This window comes from Cololabis saira, chromosome 7 (genome assembly GCF_033807715.1).
Source record: "Cololabis saira isolate AMF1-May2022 chromosome 7, fColSai1.1, whole genome shotgun sequence".
NCBI lineage: Eukaryota > Metazoa > Chordata > Actinopteri > Beloniformes > Belonidae > Cololabis > Cololabis saira.
The window spans coordinates 42,454,064-42,468,000 of NC_084593.1; the positions used below are offsets into that span (position 1 = coordinate 42,454,064).

Sequence of the window (13,937 nt, forward strand, 5' to 3'; positions counted from 1 at the left end):
TTACAGGCTCTGCCGCTAATAACCCTACCTCTCTAACATGGAATGGTTTCAACATGTTCACGTGACAGACACGGCTCTTACGCCTTCTGTTCATTTACAGGGACGTAACAATTACAGTTATATTATTACTATTTACTGCAACGTTTTTGTTCAACTTGCTGAAATTGTTTAAATTTTGTGGTCATAAATAAATGAATAACCAAATTACTGCCTGACTTGTTTGTGTTGGATCTAAAACTGTCTTGCTAGTATTTACATCTATGCATTTCTGTTAACAAAGGAAATGTTAATTCAAACACTGTACTCAGATTAAAGAAAAGCAAGTCTTGTTTATTCAACACCAGAGGGGTATTCCAGGAAGCGGGTTTAGTGAAAATCCTGCGTTTGTTAAGCCTGAGATGAGGGAAATCCAGAGTTTTCAGTTCCAAAAAGCGAGTTAACTCAAACTCTGAGTCAGTTACCATGGCAACTGAGCCTGTGAACCTAACCTGCTCCCTAGCAGGTTTACTTCAATAAAGCCTGAGTTTCTCTCCGTCTCCTTCCTCAGTGGCGTCAATTCAGCCAATGGGGCAAGCGGCAGAGAGAGCAGAAAAAGCGTATCTAACAAACGCATTGTATTTTATTCACTATGTTAGTGCAACAATATCACAGGGACATCCCAGTTTAACTTCAAACAGTTAAAGTCCAAATGCAAAAAGCAAAGAGAGGGAGCAGAAGACAGAAAGAGAGGGAGAGAGTAAAAAAGAAAGATTTGTACCAGATTGATAGCGACCGACCACCGGGGGGGGGGGGTATAAGTGTTGGGAAAGATAATACCTAGTGAAATCCGTCATGTTTTTCTGATATGCATTTGTAGTTATTTTATATGTATTAAGTAATAGAATAAATCAATACAAATAGACACAGAGTAATTCCATAAATGCATAAAAAAAAATAAAAAAAAAACATTTTCCCCTGAAGCCGAGGTGTGGCGGCTGCCCCTGATCTAAATGACAATAAAATTTCATTCAATACCATTCCACCACTTTTTTAATCTGTAATACTATAAGACACTGTGCTTTCTCAACCCTGGTCCTCGTGGGCCCCTGTCCTGCATGTTTTAGATGTTTCCCTGCTTCAGCACACCGTGATAAAAGTACCTGTGTCATCAACAGAACTGTGCAGACCTTGGTGACAAGCTAATGAGGACCTTTAATTAGAATCAGGTGTGTTGGTGCAGGGAAACATCTAAAACATGCAGGACAGGGGCCCACGAGGACCAGGATTGAGAAACACTTAAATGTTAAATGAATACTGCATTCAAACTTACACATTGACTGCAGCAACTTTCCCCCACGCCATTTCTATCCTCGTGTTTCGTGTTTTTTTTTCTGAAATATGCTCTCATACTCGCCATGCACACGTATTTGACACTTCTAACTCCAGTGGCGTGAAGTATGTGGATCTTCAGATGCAAATTAATGTTTCCTCAAAGGGATTTTGTAAATTGAAATGTTAAATAAAGTTTAAAAAGAAAAAAGAAAAAGTATGTTGCTCTTTTGTTGTCGCTGGTTGCCATGGTGAATCCTTGTATCAGGGCTCTACTGATGATGGCTTTTTAGCTCGAGCTTAACAAACTCAGAGTTGATTGAACTAACTCATATCCGCTGTTCTGGAACCGAAAACTCCGACTTTCCTTTCTCAGGTTAAGTCAACTCGGAGTTCAGGTTTAAACTCTGAATTTGTTGAACCTGCTTCCTGGAATACCCCTCAGGGGTCCGTTTCACAAAGCAGGTTCAACAAACTCTGAGTCAAATCCTGAACTCTTAGTTGATCTACTCTGAGATCGGAAATTCTGAGTTTTCGGTTCCAGAACAGCGGATTTGAGGTAATTTACTCAACTCTAAGTAGTTTCACCTGGAGTTAAGCTCGTGCGTGAGGGAAATCAAAAGCCATCATCAGTAGAGCGCTGATACAAGGATTCACCATGGCAACCGGCGACAACAAAAGAGCGACATACTTTTTATTTTTTTTTATTTTAAACTTTATTTATCATTTCAATTTACAAAATCCCTTTGAGGAAACATTATTTTGCATCTGAAGATCCACATACTTCACGCCGTGTCCTTTTTCATCCGAATGGAATTAGAGATTTTAATGCGCGCATACGGCGAATTTGAACATGTAACAACAGTAACACCGCAGCACAGAATAATATAAAATTAATTTAACAGATCTCTACATCATTCACCTGCAATCCTGTGGAACTCCTTGATGGCTTGGACAGGTTTATGTAGGCTTGCCACCCGTCCCTTGAAATACGGAATTGTTCCGTAATTGGGAATTAAACGTTGCGTTCCGTATTGAACCAATACAGACACATATTAAGCCAGGGGTCTCCAACTCCGGTCCTGCGGGAGAGCACCTATCCAGCATGTTTTAGATGTTTCCCTGCTTCAGAACACCATGATACAAGGAGCTGTATCAGCAACAGAACTGTCCGGACCTTGATGACAAGTGTAATGACGACCATTGATTAGAATCAGGTGTGTTCATGCAGGGAGACACCTAAAACATGCTGGATCGGTGGATCCAGGACCGGAGTTGGAGACCCCTGTATTATACTCTTATTTATTCATGTAATAATATACAGGTGGAGGTCGGAAAATTTGAATATATTGCAAAACTTCATTCGTAGTAAATTCAACTTAAGGTGAAACAAATATTATTTCCCACTACATGCAAAGTGAGATATTTCAAGCCTTTATTTGTTATAATTTTGATGATTAGCCTATGGCTCACAGTTTATGAAAACCCCAAATAAAAAATCTCAAACAATTAGAATATATTATGAAATCATTAAACAATTCAATCATCAAAATTATAACAAATAAAGGATTAACATATATTGCTTTGCCTGTAATGAGACTATGTACTGTAATATACATGTATTACGCGGTCTGATAACCATCTCCCGACGTATATTTAATTCTCTGCGCATTCATTCTGCACCTTCATCAATTGTGTCTTCATCAAAAGGACATGCCATGTTCGTGACAATGGACTTCTAATATATATACTGACTCTGTTTTTAATGACAGATGGCAGAACTTCGCCAAAACTCGCCTGCTGACTGAATGAATGAGGAAATCAAATGTGCGTGCGGCTCTGAAAGAGGCGGAGACGCAGAGAAACTCCAGGTTTCACGATATAAACCTGGTCCCGACCAGGTTAGGTTCAGAGCGTCTGTTACTACGGTAACTGACCGAGAGCTTAAGTTACCTCTCTTTGTGAAACGGGCTAGAGTTACCTCTCTTTCTCTGGTTTGAGTTACCTCCCTTTGTGAAACGGAAAACTCAGAGTTTCCCTAATTTCAGAGTTAACAGACTCAGAGTTTTCACTAAACCTGCTTTGTGAAACGGGCCCCAGGTCAACTGAGGATTTGTCTAATATAAAATGAAAACAAAAGAAATTGAACCTCAAATTATGAATAAGAAAATTATGAAGAAAACTACATTTTGTCCTCCATCTTCCCAAAAATGGCAATTGACTTAGATAACTGGTCATCCCTCTTCCTGTCCCTCTCCTCCTCCTTTTCATCCAGCTCCCTCAGCCTCTTTTCCTGTCTTTAGTCTTGAAGAAAGTCCAAAACGTCATTTGTCCTTATTTTGGTTTTCTTCCCTCCGTTTGTTGGTCGCTCCTTGTTTGTAAAGGAAATAATAGGGCCGTTGAAAAATCATCACGGGACAACAGTTTCTGAATTTAAATCACCAGTGGGATATGTATTTATATTTACAGGTGAACTTCTTTCGTCTCGCAGTCGCACGTGAATTCTTTTCCTCCGCCCCCTGTTTTGTTTACATTCTCGCTGGTAACCTCCTTTCATGTCACAACGCAACGAACTGTGGGTAATTCCCTTTCCCAAAGTGTGCGGGGATGCTGACTTACGGGAAGGGGGCAGTAAGGGCTCAAAATGTCTGCCGGGAGCCCTCGCGCACTTAACGACTGTAGGAATGGGACAGCCCTAAACCCTTACGCAAGTTGCGGGAGTGCGCACTTTGCATTTTGCATTTTGCGCATTTTGTTGCAGTTCCACAACTGACCAAAAGCCAGTCATTCTCCAGACCTGTGTTTACTCCAGTTTTAAGAGCCAGGAGCCGGTGCTTAGGCTGTGTAAAACCAAAGAACTGGTGCCAAGTCTAAGTCTAGCCCAGAACCAGCCCTGGAACCAGTTTGGTGTAAAAGGGGTAAAATACTCATGCTGATGTTAACCATTACACCGTGGAACCCACTTCTGCTGTTATTGTGGTCTGACATTGTGGTGGTGGCACCTGACAGAGTGCTGTCCATGAGTGCTGTCCATGGTACCAAGAGCGTCTGGGTGTTTAGGGTACCAGGGCCCTGGTCCTCCAGCTCCGCGGGCTGGCTCTTTCACTCCGGTGGCCGGTCGGGGGGGAGCTTAACAGCGGGTCCCCGGGTTCGCACGGTGAGCCGGGTCTTTGGGTGGCTCCGGGTCTGGACGGTGAGTCAAAGGTGAGTTGCTGAGCAGCGGGGCGGTGAGCTGGGTTGGTGAGTGGCTTTCTGCGGGCTGGCTCTTTCACTCCGGTGGCCGGTCGGGCGGGAGCTCAACAGCGGGTCCCCGGGTTCGCACGGTGAGCCGGGTCTTTGGGTGGCTCCGGGTCTGGACGGTGAGTCAAAGGTGAGTTTCTGAGCAGCGGGACGGTGAGCCGCGTTGGTGAGTCGCTTCCAGGGCCGCGCTGTCAGTCTGTGTCCGGGACGAGGCGACGGCGGGCATAAAAAGCGATTCTCCCAGAGATGCTCTAGATGCTGTCCTAAATAACTGCTCTTTTTACTTCTTCAATGACATTTTCTGTGTGTATATAATCCTACCTCAATCAGAGTTTCCTCTGATCAAGCTGCAGCATCTGGAAGTTTCTTTGGCAGGCAGAAAGCAACTGCTAGTCTATTTTCTTAATGACCATTGTTTACTTGACTCAATCATGTAGGTATCATCGTACAAATCAAAAAGTCTCCCCGTCGGGGAATCAAACCCCGGTCTTTTGCGTGACAGGCAGAGATACTGTCCACTATACTAACGAGGACAGCTTTTTGCCCAAAGAACTTCCTGATTGTAGGAATTTAATAACTGTGTACCAATGTCATTGGAAAGTCAGTGTCCATCTCCTTTTAAACTTTTATATCGGTCTGCGATTCTCGGCTCTCCGCGGTCTCAGCGCGACGGGAATGCAGGTGAAGCCCCGCGAGTCTCGGCTCGGTTTGCCGCGAGGCTCTGGTCCAGCTGGTCCGGGGTTCCCCGCACCTCCGGGGACCCACTCTCGGAACCTCTGCTGCTGGGGTCTGGTGGTGGAGCTAGTGTACGTTAATGGAGAATGACTGGCTTTTGGTCAGTTGTGGAACTGCAACAAAATTAATTTCTGCATGAGACCCAATGCGAGAAAGAGATGGTCGGCCTTCCTGTCCTGTGCACCAAGAAGAGGACTGGAGTGGTTTTCCAAGTCCAAATAATGTTATTGCAAAGTCATACATGTTTCCGCCCAGTTTCGAACAGGGGACCTTTCACGTGTGAGGCGAACGTGATAACCACTACACTACGGAAACAGACATGCTTTGAAAATGGCGGGCATAAAAAAAAAATCCTGTAAAAAACTCTGCTACAATTCTTGACAGTAAGATGGATACTGCAGGTTTTCTCCTGGCTGCTCTCAAAGACTCATGCTGATGTTAACCATTACACCATGGAACCCACTTCTGCTGTTATTGTGGTCTGACATTGTGGTGGTGGCACCTGACAGAGTGCTGTCCATGAGTGCTGTCCATGGTACCGAGAGCGTCTGGGTGTTTAGGGTACCAGGGCCCTGGTCCTCCAGCTCCGCCGGCTGGCTATTTCACTCCGGTGGCTGGTGGGGGGGGGGCTTAACAGCGGGTCCCCGGGTTCGCACGGTGAGCCGGGTCTTTGGGTGGCTCCAGGTCTGGACGGTGAGTCAAAGGTGAGTTGCTGAGCAGCGGGGCGGTGAGCCGGGTTGGTGAGTGGCTTTCTGCGGGCTGGCTCTTTCACTCCGGTGGCCGGTCGGGCGGGAGCTCAACAGCGGGTCCCCGGGTTCGCACGGTGAGCCGGGTCTTTGGGTGGCTCCGGGTCTGGACGGTGAGTCAAAGGTGAGTTTCTGAGCAGCGGGACGGTGAGCCGCGTTGGTGAGTCGCTTCCAGGGCCGCGCTGTCAGTCTGTGTCCGGGACGAGGCGACGGCGGGCATAAAAAGCGATTCTCCCAGAGATGCTCTAGATGCTGTCCTAAATAACTGCTCTTTTTACTTCTTCAATGACATTTTCTGTGTGTATATAATCCTACCTCAATCAGAGTTTCCTCTGATCCAGCTGCAGCATCTGGAAGTTTCTTTGGCAGGCAGAAAGCAACTGCTAGTCTATTTTCTTAATGACCATTGTTTACTTGACTCAATCATGTAGGTATCATCGTACGAAACAAGAAGTCTCCCCGTCGGGGAATCGAACCCCGGTCTTCTGCGTGACAGGCAGAGATACTGTCCACTATACTAACGAGGACAGCTTTTCGCCAAAATAACTTCCTGATATCAGGAACTTAATAACTGTGTACCAATGTCATTGGAAAGTCAGTGTCCATCTCTTTTTAATCTGTTATATCGGTACGCGATTCTCGGCTCTCCGCGGTCTCAGCGCGACGGGAATGCAGGTGAAGCCCCGCGAGTCTCGGCTCGGTTTGCCGCGAGGCTCTGGTCCAGCTGGTCCGGGGTTCCCCGCACCTCCGGGTACCCCCTCTCGGAAGCTCTGCTGCTGGGGTCTGGTGGTGGAGCTAGTGTACTTTAATGGAGAATAACTGGCATTTGGTCAGTTGCGGAACTGCAACAAAATTAATTTCTGCATGAGACCCAATGCGAGAAAGAGATGGTCGGCCTTCCTGTCCTGTGCACCAAGAAGAGGACTGGAGTGGTTTTCCAAGTCCAAATAATGTTATTGCAAAGTCATACATGTTTCCTTCCAGTTTCGAACAGGGGACCTTTCGCGGGCTGGCTCTTTCACTCCAGTGGCTGGTGGGGGGGGGGCTTAACAGCGGGTCCCCGGGTTCGCACGGTGAGCCGGGTGTTTGGGTGGCTCCGGGTCTGGATGGTGAGTCAAAGGTGAGTTGCTGAGCAGCGGGGCGGTGAGACGGGTTGGTGAGTGGCTTTCTGCGGGCTGGCTCTTTCACTCCGGTGGCCGGTCGGGGGGAGCTTAACAGCGGGACCCCGGGTTCGCACGGTGAGCCGGGTCTTTGGATGGCTCCGGGTCTGGACGGTGAGTCAAAGGTGAGTTTCTGAGCAGCGGGGCGGTGAGACGGGTTTGTGAGTGGCTTTCTGCGGGCTGGCTCTTTCACTCCGGTGGCTGGTGGGGGGGGGGCTTAACAGCGGGTCCCCGGGTTCGCACGGTGAGCCGGGTCTTTGGATGGCTCCGGGTCTGGACGGTGAGTCAAAGGTGAGTTTCTGAGCAGCGGGGCGGTGAGACGGGTTAGTGAGTGGCTTTCAGGGCCGTGCTGTCAGAGTGTGTCTGGGACGAGGCGACGGCGGGCATAAAAAGCGATTCTCCCAGAGATGCTCTAGATGCTGTCCTAAATAACTGCTCTTTTTACTTCTTCAATGACATTTTCTGTGTGTATAAAATCCACCCTCAATCAGAGTTTCCTCTGATCAAGCTGCAGCATTTAGAAGCTTCTTTGGCAGGCAGACAGCAACTGCTAGTCTATTTTCTTAATGACCATTGTTTACTTGACTCAATCATGTAGGTATCATCGTACGAAACAAGAAGTCTCCCCGTCGGGGAATCGAACCCCGGTCTTCTGCGTGACAGGCAGAGATACTGTCCACTATACTAACGAGGACAGCCTTGTGCCAAAAGAACTTCCTGATTGCAGGAACTTAATAACTGTGTACCAATGTCATTGGAAAGTCAGTGTCCATCTCTTTTTAATCTTTTATATCGGTCCTCGATTCTCGGCTCTCCGCGACGGGAATGCAGGTGAAGCCCCGCGAGTCTCGGCTCGGTTTGCCGCGAGGCTCTGGTCCAGCTGGTCCGGGGTTCCCCGCACCTCCAGGGACCCCCTCTCGGAACCTCTGCTGCTGGGGTCTGGTGGTGGAGCTAGTGTACGTTAATGGAGAATGACTGGCTTTTGGTCAGTTGTGGAACTGCAACAAAATTAATTTCTGCATGAGACCCAATGCGAGAAAGAGATGGTCGGCCTTCCTGTCCTGTGCACCAAGAAGAGGACTGGAGTGGTTTTCCAAGTCCAAATAATGTTATTGAAAAGTCATACATGTTTCCGCCCAGTTTCGAACAGGGGACCTTTCGCGTGTGAGGCGAACGTGATAACCACTACACTACGGAAACAGACGTGCTTTGAAAATGGCGGGCATAAAAATAAAATCCTGTAAAAAACTCTGCTACAATTCTTGACAGTAAGATGGATACTGCAGGTTTTCTCCTGGCTGCTCTCAAAGACTCATGCTGATGTTAACCATTACACCATGGAACCCACTTCTGCTGTTATTGTGGTCTGACATTGTGGTGGTGGTACCTGACAGAGTGCTGTCCATGAGTGCTGTCCATGGTACCGAGAGCGTCTGGGTGTTTAGGGTACCAGGGCCCCGGTCCTCCAGCTCCGCGGGCTGGCTCTTTCACTCCGGTGGCTGGTGGGGGGGGGGGCTTAACAGCGGGTCCCCGGGTTCGCACGGTGAGCCGGGTCTTTGGGTGGCTCCGGGTCTGGATGGTGAGTCAAAGGTGAGTTGCTGAGCAGCGGGGCGGTGAGACGGGTTGGTGAGTGGCTTTCTGCGGGCTGGCTCTTTCACTCCGGTGGCTGGTGGGGGGGGGGCTTAACAGCGGGTCCCCGGGTTCGCACGGTGAGCCGGGTCTTTGGGTGGCTCCGGGTCTGGATGGTGAGTCAAAGGTGAGTTGCTGAGCAGCGGGGCGGTGAGACGGGTTGGTGAGTGGCTTTCTGCGGGCTGGCTCTTTCACTCCGGTGGCCGGTCGGGGGGAGCTTAACAGCGGGACCCCGGGTTCGCAAGGTGAGCCGGGTCTCTGGGTGGCTCCGGGTCTGGAGGGTGAGTCAAAGGTGAGTTGCTGAGCAGCGGGGCGGTGAGCCGGGGTAGTGAGTGGCTTTCTGCGGGCTGGCTCTTTCACTCCGGTGGCTGGTCGGGGGGGAGCTTAACAGCGGGTCCCCGGGTTCGCACGGTGAGCCGGGTCTTTGGATGGCTCCGGGTCTGGAGGGTGAGTCAAAGCTGAGTTTCTGAGCAGCGGGGCGGTGACACGGGTTAGTGAGTGGCTTTCAGGGCCGTGCTGTCAGAGTGTGTCTGGGACGAGGCGACGGCGGGCATAAAAAGCGATTCTCCCAGAGATGCTCTAGATGCTGTCCTAAATAACTGCTCTTTTTACTTCTTCAATGACATTTTCTGTGTGTATAAAATCCACCCTCAATCAGAGTTTCCTCTGATCAAGCTGCAGCATTTAGAAGCTTCTTTGGCAGGCAGACAGCAACTGCTAGTCTATTTTCTTAATGACCATTGTTTACTTGACTCAATCATGTAGGTATCATCGTACGAAACAAGAAGTCTCCCCGTCGGGGAATCGAACCCCGGTCTTCTGCGTGACAGGCAGAGATACTGTCCACCATACTAACGAGGACAGCCTTGTGCCAAAAGAACTTCCTGATTGCAGGAACTTAATAACTGTGTACCAATGTCATTGGAAAGTCAGTGTCCATCTCTTTTTAATCTTTTATATCGGTCCTCGATTCTCGGCTCTCCGCGACGGGAATGCAGGTGAAGCCCCGCGAGTCTCGGCTCGGTTTGCCGCGAGGCTCTGGTCCAGCTGGTCCGGGGTTCCCCGCACCTCCGGGGACCCCCTCTCGGAACCTCTGCTGCTGGGGTCTGGTGGTGGAGCTAGTGTACGTTAATGGAGAATGACTGGCTTTTGGTCAGTTGTGGAACTGCAACAAAATTAATTTCTGCATGAGACCCAATGCGAGAAAGAGATGGTCGGCCTTCCTGTCCTGTGCACCAAGAAGAGGACTGGAGTGGTTTTCCAAGTCCAAATAATGTTATTGCAAAGTCATACATGTTTCCGCCCAGTTTCGAACAGGGGACCTTTCGCGTGTGAGGCGAACGTGATAACCACTACACTACGGAAACAGACATGATTTGAAAATGGCGGGCATAAAAATAAAATCCTGTAAAAAACTCTGCTACAATTCTTGACAGTAAGATGGCTACTGCAGGTTTTCTCCTGGCTGCTCTCAAAGACTCATGCTGATGTTAACCATTACACCATGGAACCCACTTCTGCTGTTATTGTGGTCTGACATTGTGGTGGTGGTACCTGACAGAGTGCTGTCCATGAGTGCTGTCCATGGTACCGAGAGCGTCTGGGTGTTTAGGGTACCAGGGCCCCGGTCCTCCAGCTCCGCGGGCTGGCTCTTTCACTCCGGTGGCTGGTGGGGGGGGGGGGCTTAACAGCGGGTCCCCGGGTTCGCACGGTGAGCCGGGTCTTTGGGTGGCTCCGGGTCTGGATGGTGAGTCAAAGGTGAGTTGCTGAGCAGCGGGGCGGTGAGACGGGTTGGTGAGTGGCTTTCTGCGGGCTGGCTCTTTCACTGCGGTGGCCGGTCGGGGGGAGCTTAACAGCGGGACCCCGGGTTCGCACGGTGAGCCGGGTCTTTGGATGGCTCCGGGTCTGGACGGTGAGTCAAAGGTGAGTTTCTGAGCAGCGGGGCGGTGAGACGGGTTAGTGAGTGGCTTTCAGGGCCGTGCTGTCAGTCTGTGTCTGGGACGAGGCGACGGCGGGCATAAAAAGCGATTCTCCCAGAGATGCTCTAGATGCTGTCCTAAATAACTGCTCTTTTTACTTCTTCAATGACATTTTCTGTGTGTATAAAATCCACCCTCAATCAGAGTTTCCTCTGATCAAGCTGCAGCATTTAGAAGCTTCTTTGGCAGGCAGACAGCAACTGCTAGTCTATTTTCTTAATGACCATTGTTTACTTGACTCAATCATGTAGGTATCATCGTACGAAACAAGAAGTCTCCCCGTCGGGGAATCGAACCCCGGTCTTCTGCGTGACAGGCAGAGATACTGTCCACTATACTAACGAGGACAGCTTTGTGCCAAAAGAACTTCCTGATTGCAGGAACTTAATAACTGTGTACCAATGTCATTGGAAAGTCAGTGTCCATCTCTTTTTAATCTTTTATATCGGTCCTCGATTCTCGGCTCTCCGCGGTCTCAGCGCGACGGGAATGCAGGTGAATCCCCGCGAGTCTCGGCTCGGTTTGCCGCGAGGCTCTGGTCCAGCTGGTCCGGGGTTCCCCGCACCTCCGGGGACTCCCTCTCGGAACCTCTGCTGCTGGGGTCTGGTGGTGGAGCTAGTGTACGTTAATGGAGAATGACTGGCTTTTGGTCAGTTGTGGAACTGCAACAAAATTAATTTCTGCATGAGACCCAATGCGAGAAAGAGATGGTCGGCCTTCCTGTCCTGTGCACCAAGAAGGGGACTGGAGTGGTTTTCCAAGTCCAAATAATGTTATTGAAAAGTCATACATGTTTCCGCCCAGTTTCGAACGGGGGACCTTTCGCGTGTGAGGCCAACATGATAACCACTACACTACGGAAACAGACATGCTTTGAAAATGGCGGGCATAAAAATAAAATCCTGTAAAAAACTCTGCTACAATTCTTGACAGTAAGATGGCTACTGCAGGTTTTCTCCTGGCTGCTCTCAAAGACTCATGCTGATGTTAACCATTACACCATGGAACCCACTTCTGCTGTTATTGTGGTCTGACATTGTGGTGGTGGCACCTGACAGAGTGCCGTCCATGAGTGCTGTCCATGGTACCGAGAGCGTCTGGGTGTTTAGGGTACCAGGGCCCTGGTCCTCCAGCTCCGCGGGCTGGCTCTTTCACTCCGGTGGCTGGTGGGGGGGGGGGCTTAACAGCGGGTCCCCGGGTTCGCACGGTGAGCCGGGTCTTTGGGTGGCTCCGGGTCTGGATGGTGAGTCAAAGGTGAGTTGCTGAGCAGCGGGGCGGTGAGACGGATTGGTGAGTGGCTTTCTGCGGGCTGGCTCTTTCACTGCGGTGGCCGGTCGGGGGGAGCTTAACAGCGGGACCCCGGGTTCGCACGGTGAGCCGGGTCTCTGGGTGGCTCCGGGTCTGGATGGTGAGTCAAAGGTGAGTTGCTGAGCAGCGGGGCGGTGAGCCGGGTTGGTGAGTGGCTTTCTGCGGGCTGGCTCTTTCACTCCGGTGGCTGGTCGGGGGGGAGCTTAACAGCGGGTCCCCGGGTTCGCACGGTGAGCCGGGTGTTTGGATGGCTCCGGGTCTGGACGGTGAGTCAAAGGTGAGTTTCTGAGCAGCGGGGCGGTGAGACGGGTTAGTGAGTGGCTTTCAGGGCCGTGCTGTCAGTCTGTGTCTGGGACGAGGCGACGGCGGGCATAAAAAGCGATTCTCCCAGAGATGCTCTAGATGCTGTCCTAAATAACTGCTCTTTTTACTTCTTCAATGACATTTTCTGTGTGTATAAAATCCACCCTCAATCAGAGTTTCCTCTGATCAAGCTGCAGCATTTAGAAGCTTCTTTGGCAGGCAGACAGCAACTGCTAGTCTATTTTCTTAATGACCATTGTTTACTTGACTCAATCATGTAGGTATCATCGTACGAAACAAGAAGTCTCCCCGTCGGGGAATCGAACCCCGGTCTTCTGCGTGACAGGCAGAGATACTGTCCACTATACTAACGAGGACAGCTTTGTGCCAAAAGAACTTCCTGATTGCAGGAACTTAATAACTGTGTACCAATGTCATTGGAAAGTCAGTGTCCATCTCTTTTTAATCTTTTATATCGGTCCTCGATTCTCGGCTCTCCGCGGTCTCAGCGCGACGGGAATGCCGGTGAATCCCCGCGAGTCTCGGCTCAGTTTGCCGCGAGGCTCTGGTCCAGCTGGTCCGGGGTTCCCCGCACCTCCGGGGACTCCCTCTCGGAACCTCTGCTGCTGGGGTCTGGTGGTGGAGCTAGTGTACGTTAATGGAGAATGACTGGCTTTTGGTCAGTTGTGGAACTGCAACAAAATTAATTTCTGCATGAGACCCAATGCGAGAAAGAGATGGTCGGCCTTCCTGTCCTGTGCACCAAGAAGAGGACTGGAGTGGTTTTCCAAGTCCAAATAATGTTATTGCAAAGTCATACATGTTTCCGCCCAGTTTCGAACAGGGGACCTTTCGCGTGTGAGGCGAACGTGATAACCACTACACTACGGAAACAGACATGCTTTGAAAATGGCGGGCATAAAAATAAAATCCTGTAAAAAACTCTGCTACAATTCTTGACAGTAAGATGGCTACTGCAGGTTTTCTCCTGGCTGCTCTCAAAGACTCATGCTGATGTTAACCATTACACCATGGAACCCACTTCTGCTGTTATTGTGGTCTGACATTGTGGTGGTGGTACCTGACAGAGTGCTGTCCATGAGTGCTGTCCATGGTACCGAGAGCGTCTGGGTGTTTAGGGTACCAGGGCCCCGGTCCTCCAGCTCCGCGGGCTGGCTCTTTCACTCCGGTGGCTGGTGGGGGGGGGGCTTAACAGCGGGTCCCCGGGTTCGCACGGTGAGCCGGGTCTTTGGGTGGCTCCGGGTCTGGATGGTGAGTCAAAGGTGAGTTGCTGAGCAGCGGGGCGGTGAGACGGATTGGTGAGTGGCTTTCTGCGGGCTTGCTCTTTCACTGCGGTGGCCGGTCGGGGGGAGCTTAACAGCGGGACCCCGGGTTGCTTTGAAAATGGCGGGCATAAAAATAAAATCCTGTAAAAAACTCTGCTACAATTCTTGACAGTAAGATGGCTACTGCAGGTTTTCTCCTGGCTGCTCTCAAAGAGTCATGCTGATGTTAACCATTACACCATG

The 13,937-nt window shown here is 50.0% G+C and overlaps 9 non-coding genes across 9 annotated transcripts; all 9 read right to left on the bottom strand.

Annotated features, from left to right (window-relative positions):
- Positions 1–5,525: 5,525 nt before the first annotated feature.
- trnav-cac (transfer RNA valine (anticodon CAC)) lies at positions 5,526–5,598 on the bottom strand. The gene has a single exon. It is a non-coding gene; the product is annotated as a tRNA-Val (tRNA).
- Positions 5,599–6,484: 886 nt separating this feature from the next.
- trnad-guc (transfer RNA aspartic acid (anticodon GUC)) lies at positions 6,485–6,556 on the bottom strand. Its single transcript has one exon. It is a non-coding gene; the product is annotated as a tRNA-Asp (tRNA).
- A 1,255-nt stretch (positions 6,557–7,811) lies between these two features.
- On the bottom strand, positions 7,812–7,883 carry trnad-guc (transfer RNA aspartic acid (anticodon GUC)). The gene has a single exon. It is a non-coding gene; the product is annotated as a tRNA-Asp (tRNA).
- Positions 7,884–8,316: 433 nt separating this feature from the next.
- On the bottom strand, positions 8,317–8,389 carry trnav-cac (transfer RNA valine (anticodon CAC)). Its single transcript has one exon. It is a non-coding gene; the product is annotated as a tRNA-Val (tRNA).
- Positions 8,390–10,112: 1,723 nt separating this feature from the next.
- Positions 10,113–10,185, bottom strand: trnav-cac (transfer RNA valine (anticodon CAC)). Its single transcript has one exon. It is a non-coding gene; the product is annotated as a tRNA-Val (tRNA).
- Positions 10,186–11,072: 887 nt separating this feature from the next.
- trnad-guc (transfer RNA aspartic acid (anticodon GUC)) lies at positions 11,073–11,144 on the bottom strand. Its single transcript has one exon. It is a non-coding gene; the product is annotated as a tRNA-Asp (tRNA).
- Positions 11,145–11,588: 444 nt separating this feature from the next.
- On the bottom strand, positions 11,589–11,661 carry trnav-cac (transfer RNA valine (anticodon CAC)). Its single transcript has one exon. It is a non-coding gene; the product is annotated as a tRNA-Val (tRNA).
- A 1,052-nt stretch (positions 11,662–12,713) lies between these two features.
- trnad-guc (transfer RNA aspartic acid (anticodon GUC)) lies at positions 12,714–12,785 on the bottom strand. The gene has a single exon. It is a non-coding gene; the product is annotated as a tRNA-Asp (tRNA).
- A 444-nt stretch (positions 12,786–13,229) lies between these two features.
- Positions 13,230–13,302, bottom strand: trnav-cac (transfer RNA valine (anticodon CAC)). Its single transcript has one exon. It is a non-coding gene; the product is annotated as a tRNA-Val (tRNA).
- Positions 13,303–13,937: the final 635 nt, after the last annotated feature.